We start from the raw sequence: 15,604 nt of genomic DNA on the forward strand, positions 1-15,604 counted from the left end.
AAGCATACCTTTGATAGAATTTATTAAGCTCTGTCTTGCTGTTGCTGTGTTGTTTCAGTTGTAAGATTATTGTTGCATAGGAAGACCCAGCAAGGATTTTTAAACTTCAAACAGCAGTGAAAAAAAAAAAAAAATCCTCAATCCCTTTTTAACAGCTTTACTCTTATCAAGGTGTTCTCCACATTCATGTGTTTTGAAGACAGGTCCAGCCTCTGTTTTCAAAGGCATGGACCATGGGCCATAATTTGTCCACAGAAAATCTTCACTCAGTTTTTATAAATGTGTTTTACAGTTCTCATACCAGAAAGTCATTTTGACTACCCTGGCCATCAGCAAGCCTGTGCACTCTCCAGTATGTGTGTCTGTAAAATACCTGTGGCTCATACCACAGATAAGCACTAGGACCAGGAAAGTTCATTGTTCACATGGTAGGAGATCCAGGACTCTTGTTCCAGGAATCACCTCTCCATCATTACATGGCATCAGCACAAAGGCAGATGGCCAGTAGGATGAAGGCCAGGCTGACACAGCACACTGACCTGTGTACATTGCAGGTCTGCAGATGCTTGGCTCTCACTTCACATTTTCTAAACCTGTGCTTACCATCCTGCACATAGGTCTGGACTTGATGAGGTTCACACCTATATTTATGTATAGGTGTACTCATAACATAAAGCCTGTCATTAATCAAGCTGGACCAGGTGTTCTTATGATAGTAAGGAAGGTCATGGATGGCACAATCTCTCTTTTTGCCGTAAATGTAGAAAATGCAATACTCTAATCAGTTCAAGTGAAGTGACTCTTCAACCCTAAGGCCCTCTTGAATGCTCCTGGCAATCCAGCATGCCCTCCACTGGTGCACTCTCATTGCGCATGTCTTTGCTATGAGCTGAGATCTGCTTATTTTGCAAATGCAATATCTGCAACTCATTTGCAACTGGGGCATTGGGGTTTTTTTCAGCCTTTAGAGAGGAGGTTCCTTTTGTAGTGTTGCTTCCTACTTTTTTAGTGGGACTGCCTCAAACAGAAGAAAGTTTTGAAGTCAAGAAGTTCATTCCAATGAGCTTCCAGAATTTTTAATTCCAGTGAAAAAGGCAAAGTCTTTGTGACTTTCTTTGTCTTTGAGGGCTAGAAATAGGCTTTGTGCATGTAAGTGAGGCCAGAATTAAGTCTTCTTTGAGAACTTTTTGGGCATTTCTGACTGTTACTGCTAATGCTACACCAGCCTGCTCACCATCTATTCTCTGGGGAATATGGCAACAACTGCTTAAACAAGAACCACCACCCAAACTGTCCAACACTTCCTGGATTTGCACACACCTTAATCAGGGTACAGTGTGGGCTATTTTTCCTTTTGTGATAGGGGTATCCACACAAGCTCCTAGCACAAGTACTGATATCACACCTACCCTTGCCACAGGTACACTAGGAAAGGGTATTTGAACATTTTATAAGCTGAAAATGGTCTACAAAGGCAGGGAGTAACACTGTAGTAAGCATTCTGTAGGTCGGGATCTAAGAGACTGTGTGGACTGACTTGCACGACAGAAAATCTGAAACCAAGACAGGATTCAACCTGTCATCCTAGGTTTATGTTTCTGTCATGGTGAAGATTTTTTTCTTGCCTGGCTGTGTAGTAACATGGAAAAATACACCAGATATTTTTAAAAAGCCCAAAAACAACACATAAAAAACCCAACCCAGCAAAGTAATGATAAAAACTCATCCCAGAACAATTTTTTATGCCCTTATTGACAGAATCCTTAATCAGGGAAAGAGTACTACTTGGCAGTTACCCAGAGAAGAAAATCAAAGGGACAGTTATACCAACCCTGCCGTATTGTGGGCTTTTTCAGCAAATATTCCATTTAATGTAATCACTTCTGTGGTAGTGCTTTGGCTCAGGGCAAAGGAAGATAAGAACAGGAAACTTTGAAATTGTAAAGGCAGCCCTTCAACTGACATAAAATAGCTGGGTGAATGTGCACCAGCCAAGGTGACAGCACAATTAATAATATAGGCATCACCTGATTTGGAAGTCAAAGGAACTGTGGATGTATGATTAGCTAAATACCTGTAAATCTTGTCTGAATAGAGGGGGGGGAGTTATGTTTTGTCTTACATATCAGGATCTTAGTTGCTGTGGTAATGTTCCTTGTATAACTTGTCTACGTAAATGAAACTCAATCCCTGTTGTCTCAAGCCACAGAGGATTATAGAATAATGAAAAACAAAACTAAATTGAATGAACCCAGTCAAACTGAAGCTTTACAATGAAGATTGTAACTAACAGCTAAGTTTAAAAATGGTTGCGTAGTAGTGAGTGTATGGGAACACAAACAGATTTGCTTTCTTTTTTATTTTCATTTCACTAAGGAAAACAAACTTTGGAAATACTTTACAAATGGAAAACATTGTATTGATGTTAAAATAATCATGAGCAGCTGTGCCTGTCTCTTGCACCTGCCCTGGGCACCTTGGGTAGATGCCTTAGAACCGCTGACTAACAGCTGATGGAGAAGAAGGCCAGGGATGGTGATGAACAAAGGCTGGGGTGGAGTACAACAAGATTGTGAAACAGATTTGAGGCCAGATAATAGTCCAATATCATAGTAATTGATTACATATAGTAATTTTCTTTCCTTTAAAATTACAAGGCAGTTGAAATCCATCTATCTTCAGTATTCTGGAAAGAGCAAAGCAGAGGCATTCATAGTTTAGTAAACAGCACTACACCACAGCCAATGTTTTGCTGACTTTATCACCATGTGTAATGTGTTGCACAAACAGATTGAGCCAATGCATAATAAAGCAACAAGTTTGTATTGAGCATAGCTGCCACCCTACAGTAAACAACCTTGGTCTAATCATCAAATATTATGAAGCCCTGGGAACAGTTTTTGGAAGACACAACATAGCACTTTTTCCAAGTGGCTGAAGCCATTGGCTGTGGCACGGCACTAGTTCAGGTCCCTCAGGGAAATCTGTCTGCTTCCTGACACTCATGTCTTTCTCTGGCTAAAGAGGAGCCAAAAAAAGCAACAGCAAGTGGACAAATGGCAGGATTGTGTAATCAACCACCTTATTATTTGTTCATATTTCTCTCTTCAGCACAGGACTAGAGAAATTAATATAATGTGTGCAATTTGTGAGAGAATGGCTTATTTATCTTGGTAGATAAAATGGATTTAACTTTCTTACTAAAGTAGGATTTCCTAGACCATGTCTCACCATAGAGCTATGCTGACATATAACTGGATCTTTAACAGAAAAATAAATCCCTCTACTGCACCTTTTTGTAAAAGACAAAACTTCGTGTCCTCACAGTGCTTACCCAAGCTGCCTGTGTTACACTGATTGGCATTTGCTATTAATCATTAAATTATCTCTCCACCTAATTACCTACCTCTCTGACTAATTGTATTTCAGAGGCCAGTAAATACAAGGTAGAGAAGTTTATATCTATTTATCTCATATTTGCACCTGGCTAGTAGTTTAAACATGGACTCCTCCCATGATTGAGCTGACATGGCATAACATGCTTTGCCATAGAAACTCAATCAAGAAGTTGGCTCCCTTCAGACTGCTCCATCAATGCCACCCACCTCACCATGGGATGCAAAGTTCTCTATGTGACCCTAGATACTGGAATCACCTAGTAGCTCTGTCTGATGGCTCACAGACTTTCTGAGAAAAGCTGCATACACCAGCAGGGCAGAAGAGCTGTACACACGAGCAGGGCTCAAACCCTTCACTGAGTGGTTGGCAACTGTTTCCAGGTGGACTTCAGATTGTTGATTTTGGTTGTACAACTTGGAGGCAACTTGAGGTAACATCTCTGCTGCCCCACACAGAACAGAGAAGTGGAGGCAGAAAAGTATAGGCTTCCTTTCTCTCCTCCCCTGTCATTTGAATTGGAATACATAGTATGAAAGAGACTCTTGGAGCTGTGTATAACCCAAATTCTGCCTGAATGGAAGAAATTAGTGTGCTGTAACATCTCACAGCTGAGAACAGCAGAAATACTAGCAGTGGAGCCAACAAAGACAAGAGGAATCATCTAGCAGAATTGCCTCCACTTTTGGTTGTAAACCCTGCCCCATACTCCCAGGTCCAACAGAGACTAGCTCATTTGGCTGCTTGTTGGGTGAAGAGGAGGGAGGTGGGTGGCTTTTCTGGCATGATCTATGGATTACAGCTTTTTTGCATCTATTTTTTGAGGCAGTTGGAAGAAGTACGAGCTAAAGGCAAAAGACCGTGGGGGAAAATATTTGTAGAAAACATTTTGTATAAGCTTACAACATTTTTAAAAAGGAATGGGACAAGCAAGCAGAGACCTACAAAAGTGCTAAAACTGCATCGTAAAAATGTTAATAGGTAAATGTACTAACAAAAGTGCTGTAAAACAAAGAATCAGCTGGGTTGGTTTGTTTTAACATAGAAGAGGTCCCTACCTTAGTACATTGCCAACCTGCTTCAGGAGCTTAAAGCTGTGCACAGCTCTGAGCTCCACAACTCATCCCTTGCTTGCAAATTGCCAGAGTGCAGGTCAGTTCATGGTCAACAATACTGGAGGCAGCTAACACATCCAAAAGAATCAAATACGACACCTGATCTTCATCCATCATTGACAAAAGATTATTAGCCAACACAAATATGTGCTTTGACTTCTGTATCAAGTGGTTTGTAAATAACTGTGCATTATGGACAGGATTTCAAGTGAGCTCAGTGTTGCTCTATCCAAAAGGAAAAACAGACTAAAGCTGAAGTAGAGCACTAATGTGTGCTGACATGAACTTATGCAAATTCAGTGTTTGTAACATATGGAGAGTAGGATTTTCTGGCCATCTACTGAAGGATCTGGGATCTGACAAGGATTTAGGACCAGTTTCCTACAGAGCAGAGGTATTTAAGGAATCAGCTAAGATGAAAGTGATGTATGTAATTGTATGGAAGTGTCTGGTTTTAAATTTAGACTTATTAGGCACACTTGCTTGTGTGAAACAAGTTCAGAAACATTAAGGTTCAGTCTCTTAAATTGACAGTCATGTTGAGAATTTTCATATGGCATGAAAATTTCCCAGATCATTCAGAACTCAAATAATTCATTACTTTAAGGGTATTGTCTAGGTTATTTAGTCCAAACAGGGCTATTACAATTGTTATGAACAGAGAATAAGTGAAGGACTGCTCTTTGCACAGGGAGAGGGAGGCAGTTCTCTGTGTACATGCTTCTGCTCTATCATCAGGGCCCAGATAAAAATATTTGGCAGAACTCAGATAAAAATATTCTGCAGACTGGTAACCCTAACCTCCCCCTCACACCCTACTGTCCCCAGGCCCTTCTGTCTCAGGTCTCAAATCCCTCAGTCCTTCCTGCCTAAAAACTCCTCCAAACACCTTCTGTGTCAAGGGTCCCCTCCTACATTGTCCTTTCCCAAGGTGTCTGCTGTTCCAAAACACCATCCTCCCATACCAAAGCTACTCATCTTCCTCCTCAGCTCTCCTTGCTTAGATTTACTTAATCTCTGACAATTATTTTCCCGTATCTTTCACTAACCCAAACTTCCTGTTCTCAGGAGCCCATCCTCACAATCTCCATACTAGAGAAACAAGGCTTTTCTAATCCTTTTTGATCCTCAACTCTCCCATCTGCCACCATTCTTCTCCAAACCCTTTATCAAGTATTTCCCTCAGACCTTAAGTTCCTTCTCTATTCCCAATTTCCATTTCCTCCCCTGCAGCCCCTGAGATCCACACCTTCAGCTCAGTATTCCCACCCCGGTATTACCCATTTAGTACTGCTCTGTTGACTGCCACAAGTCAGTACTACTTTCTCATCAACCTCTGCCTCCAGAAAAGCCCTTCCCTTCCTTAGGTCACGTTCAGAGAAACTATCTGGAGATTCTGGACACAGACCTCACTCATCAGAAATCAGTTTTGGCAGGGCTCTGAGAGCAGAGAAAGTTATGTATAGTCTAGCTGAAGATGTTGTATATAAAAGCCTCATTTTTATTGTTATTTTATTGTTATTATTTTAAAATAACAACATCAAGTAAATAATAACCTCATTTTCCAAAAGGGAAAAAAGGAAGACTGAGGGAACTACAGGCCAGTCAGCCTCACCTGTGTGTCCAGCAAGACCACAGAGCAGATCTTCCAGAAGGCTTATGGAAAATGAGGAGGTGGCTGGTGGCAACCAACATGGCTTCATCAAGGGCAAATTATGCCTGAAAACTTTGGTGGTCTTTTACAACAGAGCCACAGAATTGGCAGAACAAGGTTATGTAGTGATAGGACAAGGGGGGAACGGCTTTAAACTGGAAGATTTAGGTTAGACATTAGGAAAAAATTCTTCATTATGAAGGAAGTGAGACACTGGCACAAGTGTCACAAGTGGCCCCTCCCTGAAAGTGTTCAAAGCCGGGTTGGATGGGGCTTTAAGCAGTCTGGTCTAGGGGGAGGTGTCCCTGCCCATGCAGGGGACTTGGAACTAAATTATCTTTAGTGCCCTTTCTAACCAAAACCATTTTACGATTATGTGATTCTATGAAATTTCATTCACTTCACTTTCTTTATATTGAATAATTGTCAGATACAAAATTGTCATCAAGAATAGATAAAAGGACAGAGAAAACATAAGGATGAAAATAAATATGTTATAAATTAGAAAATGTCGATAATTACCCTTTAAGAAATACACCTTAAGAAAGTCACTCTAAAACACAAAGCCTCCTACTTATGATTTTGGTTATATAAAATGCAGTACATAGTAATGTACTTATGGATATGAAGGCACTTTATTGCTAATGAATTCTATTGTATGCTGTTTTCCACAACCTACTGAATGGCCCTCCCGAAACAAAACTTTGGATTGTCCAAGCCTGGATTTTAAGCTTGTGGTGGGTTGACCTTGCCTGGATGCCAGGTGCCCACCAAAGCTGCTCTATCACTCCCCTCCTCAGGGAATAGGGGGAGAAAGACACAAAAAAAGACTTGTGAGTTGGGTTGATGACAGGGAGATCACTCAGCACTTACCATCACAGCAAAACAGACTCAACTTGAGAAAATTAGTTAAATGTCTTACCAATCAAATCAGAGTAGGGTAACGAGAAATAAAAGCAAATCTTAAAACACCTTCCCCCCAACCCTCCCTTCTTCCTGGGCTCAACTTCACTCCCAATTTCTCCACCTCCTTCCCACCAGCAGCACAGGGGGATGGGGCATGGGGGTTGTTGTCAGTCTGTCACACATTGTCTCTGCCACTTCTTCCTCAGGGGGAAGACTCCTCACACTCTTCCCCTGCTCCAGCTTGGGGTCCCTCTTATGCGAGACAATCCTCCATGAACTGCTCCAATGTGAGTCCTTCCCACAGGGTGCAGTCATTCAGGAACAGACTGCTCCAGCGTGGATCCCTTGGTGAAGTCTCAAGTCTTGCCAGCAAACCTGCTCCTCTCTCCATGGGGCCACAGGTCCTTCTAGGAGCCTGTTCCAGTGTGGGCTTCCCACAGGGTCACAACATCCTTCAGGTATCCACCTGCTCTGGCACAGGGTCCTGCACAGGCTGCAGGTGGATATCTGCTCCACCATGGACAGAATCACAGAATTGTTTTGGTTGGAGAAGACCTTTAAGATCATAGAGTCCAACCATAACCTAACTCTACCAACCATTAACCTAACTCTAACAAGTCCAGTGCTTAAACCGTGTTCCTAAGCACCACATCTATATGTCTCTTAAACATCTCCAGGGATGGAGATTCAACCAACACCCTGGGCAGCCTATTCCAGTGTTTAATTACCTTTCCAGTGAAGAAATTTTTCTAAATATCTAATCTAAAACTCTCCTGGCACAACTTGAGCCCATTTCCTCCTGTTTTATTGCATGTTACTTAGGAGAAGAGACCAACCCTGCCCTTGCTACAACCTGCTTTCAGGTAGTTGTAGAGAGCAATACTAAGTACTAAGTCTATCCACGGAAGATCTAGAGACCAAAATTCCCAATTTTTGAAAGCATTAGAAATTGTATCTTATCATATTAGGAAGAAATAAAAAATTCCTTTCTGGTTTCTTTAAAAAAATATACATAACTGTGTTTTTCAAGCAGCATACTGTTCTCTGTGTTTTCTAGGAATGTTCTGAGACTATTTTACAAGTTAGAGAGACACCTGGGGAATAACTCTTATTTCTGAAATGTGATCAAGTGTTGAACCAGCTGCTGAGCTTCTCATACTGGGGCAATCTGAGATGGGCTGCACAGAACTGTATTCTCACCAAAGTGATGTTTAATATCTAACATTGAACTATACTGGGTTAGCTGCAGCTGAGCAGGGGATTTGCAGATCATAATTACATTCAGCTATACTCAAGTTTCTCCAGAGCTTCCTCAATTCTTTATTGGATCAGCCCTGAATCCTTATGTGGATCTGCCCTTGGTTTGATTTTTTTTATTATTTTTTTTACTACCAGTGCTCCAAAATACCTTCCCGGTCATTCCCAGAAACACATGATCTTGAAATATTTTTCTCCTTTTGTCCTCCATACTTGGACCTGAGGTAGTAGCTTGATAAGTTAAGAAGGCTTTATAGGAGGAATTATGAGATGTCACAGTTTACCAATTCCTGATGAATATTCATGCTATCTCCTCCTAAAACCCAGAAACTCATGATGAGGCAAGAAAAAACTGCAACAGAGAGAGATGAGAGATAGGAGACCTCCTTCCCAGAAAACTTCTCCATAGTGGGGAAAGGATCACCAATCCCTGGACTGACTCCATCCATCATCCTCTGTCAGGGGAGGACATGAGGGCAGCTTGACTTCCTCTCTGTGCGCCCAGGGTGGTGGGATTCCCTTGTGTCCTCAAGCTGAGACCTGCAGCCTCTCTATGCAAAACTGTTCCAGCTGGGATGAGGTTCTGATAGTTGGATTGACAAGTGTCCACTGAGAAGTGACTGGGATGTCAGAGCTGTTATGCTCTGGGTGACGAAGAGCTGCCAGATAACCATTGTCATAGATGTCTGCATTACATTTCTTCTAGTTCACACAATATTTCAGTTGTGAAATAGCATGTAATTGTATACTTCCTAAGTGGGAAAAAATATATTTTTCTCATTTTTACTCCATGTGATAAAATCTCCTCCCTGTACTCTTTTCTTACGTTTCCAAGCCTTGGATTAGTAATTTAAAAGTTGAGTAACTAGCACCAAAAATAATGGACTGAATCCATTCCAATTGTTGCATACACATTAGGGACTTACATCTGGGGCAGATTTGGCCCTCCTATTTAAAGTTTTAAATTGGTAGTTGCAAAACAGAGCTTTTATAGCAGCCCCCACACTGTCTAGCAAACTTTTGAAATGAAGATGCAAGTCTTTTAAAAATCTGTTTTGCCTAAATGGCACCTTTCAATGAGGTAATTGTTTTTGAGGCTAAAAACAACAGTATGAGTAAACATTACACTGTTCAGAGTCCCCGTTCCTTAATCTCCTTAAAACATACAGAGAGTTTTTAAGTGGTACCTCCCTGAGACAGAAGCAAAATAATCTCTGCAACAATTATCACCCACTTCTGTAACACTTTCTAAAAAAATATAAATAAGGAAATAACTATCAGAGCCATGATGAGCTGCAAAGTAACTTTCCATTTGTTACCTCCCTAAAGAGGATTCTGGTGCTTTTCCAATAAAATGTAAATGCAATAAATATATGCAAATAGATTGCCTTCATTTCAACGCAAGAAAGATTTCTTCAGTACTACTCATGAGAACAGGCCTCCTTTGCCACAACCAATTCAGATAACACTCAAATCACTCACCTTTTGCTTCTGATTCAGGTAATGGTGACACAGTGGTGCCCCTACAGCCTAGCTGATTCCCACATAAGTGATGGTCTGACTAAAGGGCTTCTGGCAAAGATGTTCCACGGCTCATTGATGGCTTCTACAAAAAACTGCAGACCTATCCTTCCCAGAAATACCTGTCCTCTTGCAGCCATTCAGGTGGGTTGAGTAGAGCTCTGGGGTGAGAGGAACCAGAAGGTAATCTAGGCCAGCCATTTAGCTGGTGAGCATATTTGGTCACTTAAAACTATTCCTGTGCTTTGCTAGACAGAATATTCAAAGGCTAACAACATAACTTGAGAATTAAAGCTGGTTTATCTAGCAGCCACATTTTTTACTACATGAAAACTACTGGCTACTTGCACAGATCAATCCAATCTGAGACTTATGTGAAGCAAAGAGCTCTGCTGTTTATTAAAATTTCCCCTGTATCAATCCTGGAGCATGGTCTCCTATTTCGTGTTAGTGACAGCCAGAGACTGGGCCAGCAGCATGCTGGAATGGGAGGCAGGAACAGGAAAGTCACAGCCAGAGTATCACCGGGAACTGAATGTGTTGCTATGTGCAAAGCATGACCACACATGCAAAATGCTGATTCCATCCAAACCCCTAAAGCCTGAATTCATGCTGATTTAGCTCTCTCTTTTCTGCTCCTTGTTGAGTCATCACAAGGCCTTCTCATCCAGGATTAGACCTAATCCTTCTGTGACATCACCCTTTACGAAGAGTAATCTATAAAGTGAGGGCTGGACATAGGTCAGAATAGCTACCACAGATTTGTAACACAACACAACAACTTGATGTAATTTGTTGTACTTTGGTATTTTTTACAAAGCAATATGTAGCACTGCCCACCACTTGTAAAAACCATGATATTTTTTATTTTCTACCAAATACTTGTATTTCTGCTATAATCCATAAACTTGCAAAAAAAAAAAAAGTGCTTTTTCACATCTTTAGGTGAGGCTCATCTACCTTTATTCTGACATCTATAAGTCTGTTGATGCACAGGCCCTGCTACATGATGCTTTTATTCTTCTTCCCCTCTTCATGCTTCCATTGCTCATTTTGTCATTTTACAACTCTTCTTTTCCTGTCATTGCCTTCTTTTCTCCATAAATTCTTTTGCTTCAAGATTTTCTCATTCCTCCATTCTGGCTGCAGGATACATTTCTCCTTTATTTTCCTTTGGTCACCTTTCTCCTCCATTTTCCTCTTCTCCTTTAATGTCTCAGCTCCCTTACTATCCCTCTCTGTCCCTTTCAATTTTTCTATTTCTTTTGGCCTTTCCTTTCTCCTTCTCTGGAGGATTCTGCTTCCCATTTCCTTCTTTCTTGATTCCTTCCTGCTCTTTTGTGTATCATTTTTCCTCTCTGATGTCTTTTCACTCTCACTGTCCTCATTCCCTCATTCCAACATGCTTCTTTTAAGTCTCTACATCCATTAACATTTCTAGCTCTTATTGTTGTACCATTTGGCTTTGCTTGGGTTGTTTTTGCTGGCTTCCTTTCTTCTTTTTTCCTCCCCATTTTATAAATGCTTGGCCAGTGTTATGAATTTACAAATTCTGTGTGAGACCAAAGAAGAAAAATACCTGTCCTTCAAATTGCAGCCATTCAAAGGCCCTGAAAAAATGTCTTGAATCACAGCTCTTTAGCTTCTCTAGATCATCACTAAAATACTATTTTTAGTTTAGGTGGAAGGATAGTACTTCCTTATTCCTGGTCTTCAAGTTAGGACCTGCTATGTTAACCTCCACCCAAGATTTCTTACACCATTTAACACCATTTTCCTAAGTGAGTTTCTGGATATTACCCAGGGGCAATAAGACATAGATCCTCAAAATATATTTAGGTTCCTAAATCCCATTTATTTTGGAATGAACTTCACATGAATTGTGAAGCTAGCTCCATTAGAGTCAAAGAGTAAATAGCTGCAGATAAGCAATTCCACTGTAACAATAAGGGAAGGGAGGGCTTAAAAGACAAGGCTAAGGTCTGAGATGTAAAAATCTCCAGTCACTAGGACAGGACAAATTCAACTTCAGGGTAAAACCACTGAAAAAAAATTGCTATGCAGAGAAAGAATCAAAGAGCAAAGAGAGGTCTTAGACTAGAAAAGAGAAACACGTAGGTTACATAGCAAAACTTACTCCTTTCATACTATGTAAAAAGATACTTGGCAATAGAAGGAGCCAAGCAGAAGAAAATTTCAAGCTATAAATCCTGAACTAGCAGTCAGTTAGAAGACTGTTCTGAAGAGAGTCCTCTGTCTTCTACAGCATCAATTTTTGGCACAAAGACTACAAACACAAGGGATCTACAAAACTCAGGGTTGATGTTATTCCAGGTGAAGACAGCAGCCTGAGGAGTAATCTGTAAATTGTCCAAATGATACTAAAAATTTCTCAACTGAAAGATCTCGGCACTCCCTCAACACAGTATCACTGCCTTGAAGTACAAAAATGTTCCAAATATATCAGACAAATGACAGCTCTGAACATGCAGACAGGTCTGAAAAGACACAGTAGTTCCCAACAGCAACCCTCAAACCTGGGGGAAGAGTAGCAAAGAAAGCCAGGAATCAAATATTTGGTATTCCACATTATTCCTCAGTATCCTGGGTGGACACCTGTCCCTCACCTTTCAGTCACAGCTCAGACTCTCCTCCAGGCAGATGGAGTCACCTGTTTGAATGAGAGACTTAGCATGTTTCTTTTGCTACTGCCTCTTTACTTGAAAAGCTGGCAATCATCCCTCAGCCTGCTGGCACCACTTTGCCTAATGCAGCCCAGGTCCTGCTTTGCTCCAAGGACATGTAGGTGGCTGGTAATGGTTTTCAAAGAATCATGTAGAAATTTAGTTTGGAACTTTTGGCTGATTTTAATGGGAATCATATGTCTTAATTCAGATATCATTTCAGAGGCTTTGTGATTATTATTATTGTCCTAAACTTCCTGAATACAAGCTTAATTTTTTTCTTAAACTACCTGAAAACTACCTTAAACTAATCTGAAAACAGAGTTGCCAGGGCAAACTGTAACTAACTGTACTGATTTTATTATTGAAATATTACTGGATTTTGACTGACTTTTTAGTGTAAATACACATGACAGTACTCAGCAAATACCTTTTTGCCCTCCTTTAAAATGAGCTCTGAACTATGAGTAGGCTTCCCATGTATGGTGGTAATATAACCGATTAAGTAATTGCAAGACTAAAGCAAATTCATCTGGAGATAGATTACTTTAATCACAGAATCACAGAATCCTAGGGGTTGGAAGGGGCCTTGAAAGATCATCTAGTCCAACCCCCCTGCCAGAGCAGGGTCACCTAGAGCACACCACACAAGAACGTGTCCAGGCAGGTTTTGAATGTCTTCAGAGAAGGAGACTCCACAACCTCTCTGGGCAGCCTGTTCCAGTGCCCTGTCACTCTCACAGGAAAGAAGTTCTTCCTGATAATCACATGGAACCTCCTATGCTCCAGTTTGCATCCATTGCCCCTTGTCCTATCACTGGACATCACTGAAAAAAGCCCGGCTCCATCATCCTGCCACTCACTCTTTACATATTTGTAAACACTGATGAGGTCGCCCCTCAGTCTCCTCTTCTGCAAGCTAAAGAGGCCCAGGTCCCTCAGCCTTTCCTCGTAAGGGAGATGTTCCACTCCCTTCATCATCTTTGTGGCTCTGCACTGCACTCTTTCAAGCAGTTCCCTGTCCTTGAACTGTGGGGCCCAGAACTGGACACAATATTCTAGATGCTGCCTCACCAAGGCAGAATAGAGGGGGAGGAGAACCTCCTTTGACCTACTAACCACACCCTCTCTAATGCACCCCAGGATGCCATTGGCCTTATTGACCACAAGGCATGCTGGCTCATGGTCATCCTCCTGTCCACCACGGCCCCCAGGTCTAAATCACTTTAGAGTCTTTTCTATTCCTTAGCATATCTTTTCTAAAGAGTTATTTGGACACTCAATTAACTCAGCATCCCCCAAAGTGAGTAAGCCTCCAGATGGTCTCTTCTTTGAGGTGGCTAAGATATTTTTACTGGGAAGGGGATGAAATTTCTTTCAGGCTGCATCTGTGAGACATTTAGGAAGTTATATTGGTGCTCACAAAGTAACAATGCCTGCCCTCAAAAATAATCCTTCTCTTTTATGAAAGTTTGTTTTAATTGGCTGCCTACCTAGTGTAGCTGTCTTCTCAGCCTACACTTTTGCCTGAGCTGGGCTGAGGAGTCAAAAATGGAAGAGGAAAATTATTTATTTAAACCTTCATGTACAAACTCATCTGTTTCTCTTTCCATTACATTGATGTTACATTATCTTGTTCAGTTTGCCTTTTATACTAGTGCATTTTATTAAGTCACTCTCTATTGACAGCACTGTGAGATGTCAACCAGACCTTAGGAGTTTTCTCAGACTTAAAGATGAGTCTTCCTTCTGATATTTGGATTTAGCACTAAACCTACTTGGACCTTGTTATATTTGAATTTTTGACAAAGCTGATTCTGTATCACAAAGTTTGTATCTGAATCAGAACCTTCAGTACCTAGTGAAACTGCAAACTTAGTAACCACTTGAAAAGCATTTCTCACGCTTTTCCAGAGTCTTCTGAATCAAGCTGACAAATTTTTAATAGTGAAAACAGCCTCCAATAGTGTTCCATCTTTATTTTATTTTATTTTATTTTATTTTATTTTATTTTATTTTTGCATTGCATTGCATTGCATTGCATTGCATTGAGATTGGCAGAATCACTAAAAAATCCTAAAATCCATTCCAACAGTCTTTGGCATATTTTAAAATATTACATTAATACAATGTAACACAATTTCCTATAAAAGAGCTAGATTTCCACTGATATTTATGAATGTCAGATAAGACTTGTGTGTGTAAACCTCTTTCTGGACTTCTGCCAAAAAAATTTTAAAAATAAATTGTTACATTACAAATGGCAAAGTTAGTATTCACATAATTTAAAGTAAGTTTGGGTTCATATTTTTTAAAATGTGAACTGCTTCAGTGGTGATTGACAAAGCACAAATAAAAAGCAGAAATACTTTAAACACTTTTCCAGTTAAATGATACTCTTCTTAAAAGTACTCAAAATTACCAGTCAACTCATCTTCCATTTCAGAGCAATATCACTTTACTACTGATGGAAAGACTTACAAAAGGTGTCTTAAATACTCTGGTGCATAATTTAAAATGTTTGTCAACCTCCATTATAGACTCAGGGATTTGCACTGAAATTTACACTGAATTTACACCAAATAATCTTTCTGTATCCTTATTTCTGTGTTCTTTCCTTTTTTTTTTTCTCCCTTATTCAGGTCTTTGCTCTTACCTGTACTCAGGTTTCTTACCACTGTTCACAGATACTTTAAGAATAGTACTGTTGCCTGACTGTTCTGTAAATGTTACTGTGGCTGCCTTCTGATATTTCAAGTGGCCTATTAGGACCTAGTATTTGCTTTGAAAGCAGCAGCTCAATCGTCAATGTGAAGAGTAGCTCACTGATTTATCTGACCATTCTAATTTTAATGATCTCATTATCGTTAATATGATAATCACAGAAACTATGCTGAAAATAAACTTCCCTGATGAAAACCCACCTCGTCACTGGTCATCTTGTCTAATCACAACACGGAAGACAGGAAAAAACTGAATTTTCCTGGAAATGCTATTCAATCTAATTTTTCAGTTGCATAGTTTTTTGTCCCACTTTCCATTTTTTTCTAGTTAATAATATCAGCCTCACT

The sequence above is a fragment of the Apus apus genome, chromosome 1 (assembly GCF_020740795.1).
Source record: "Apus apus isolate bApuApu2 chromosome 1, bApuApu2.pri.cur, whole genome shotgun sequence".
Taxonomy (NCBI): Eukaryota; Metazoa; Chordata; class Aves; order Apodiformes; family Apodidae; genus Apus; species Apus apus.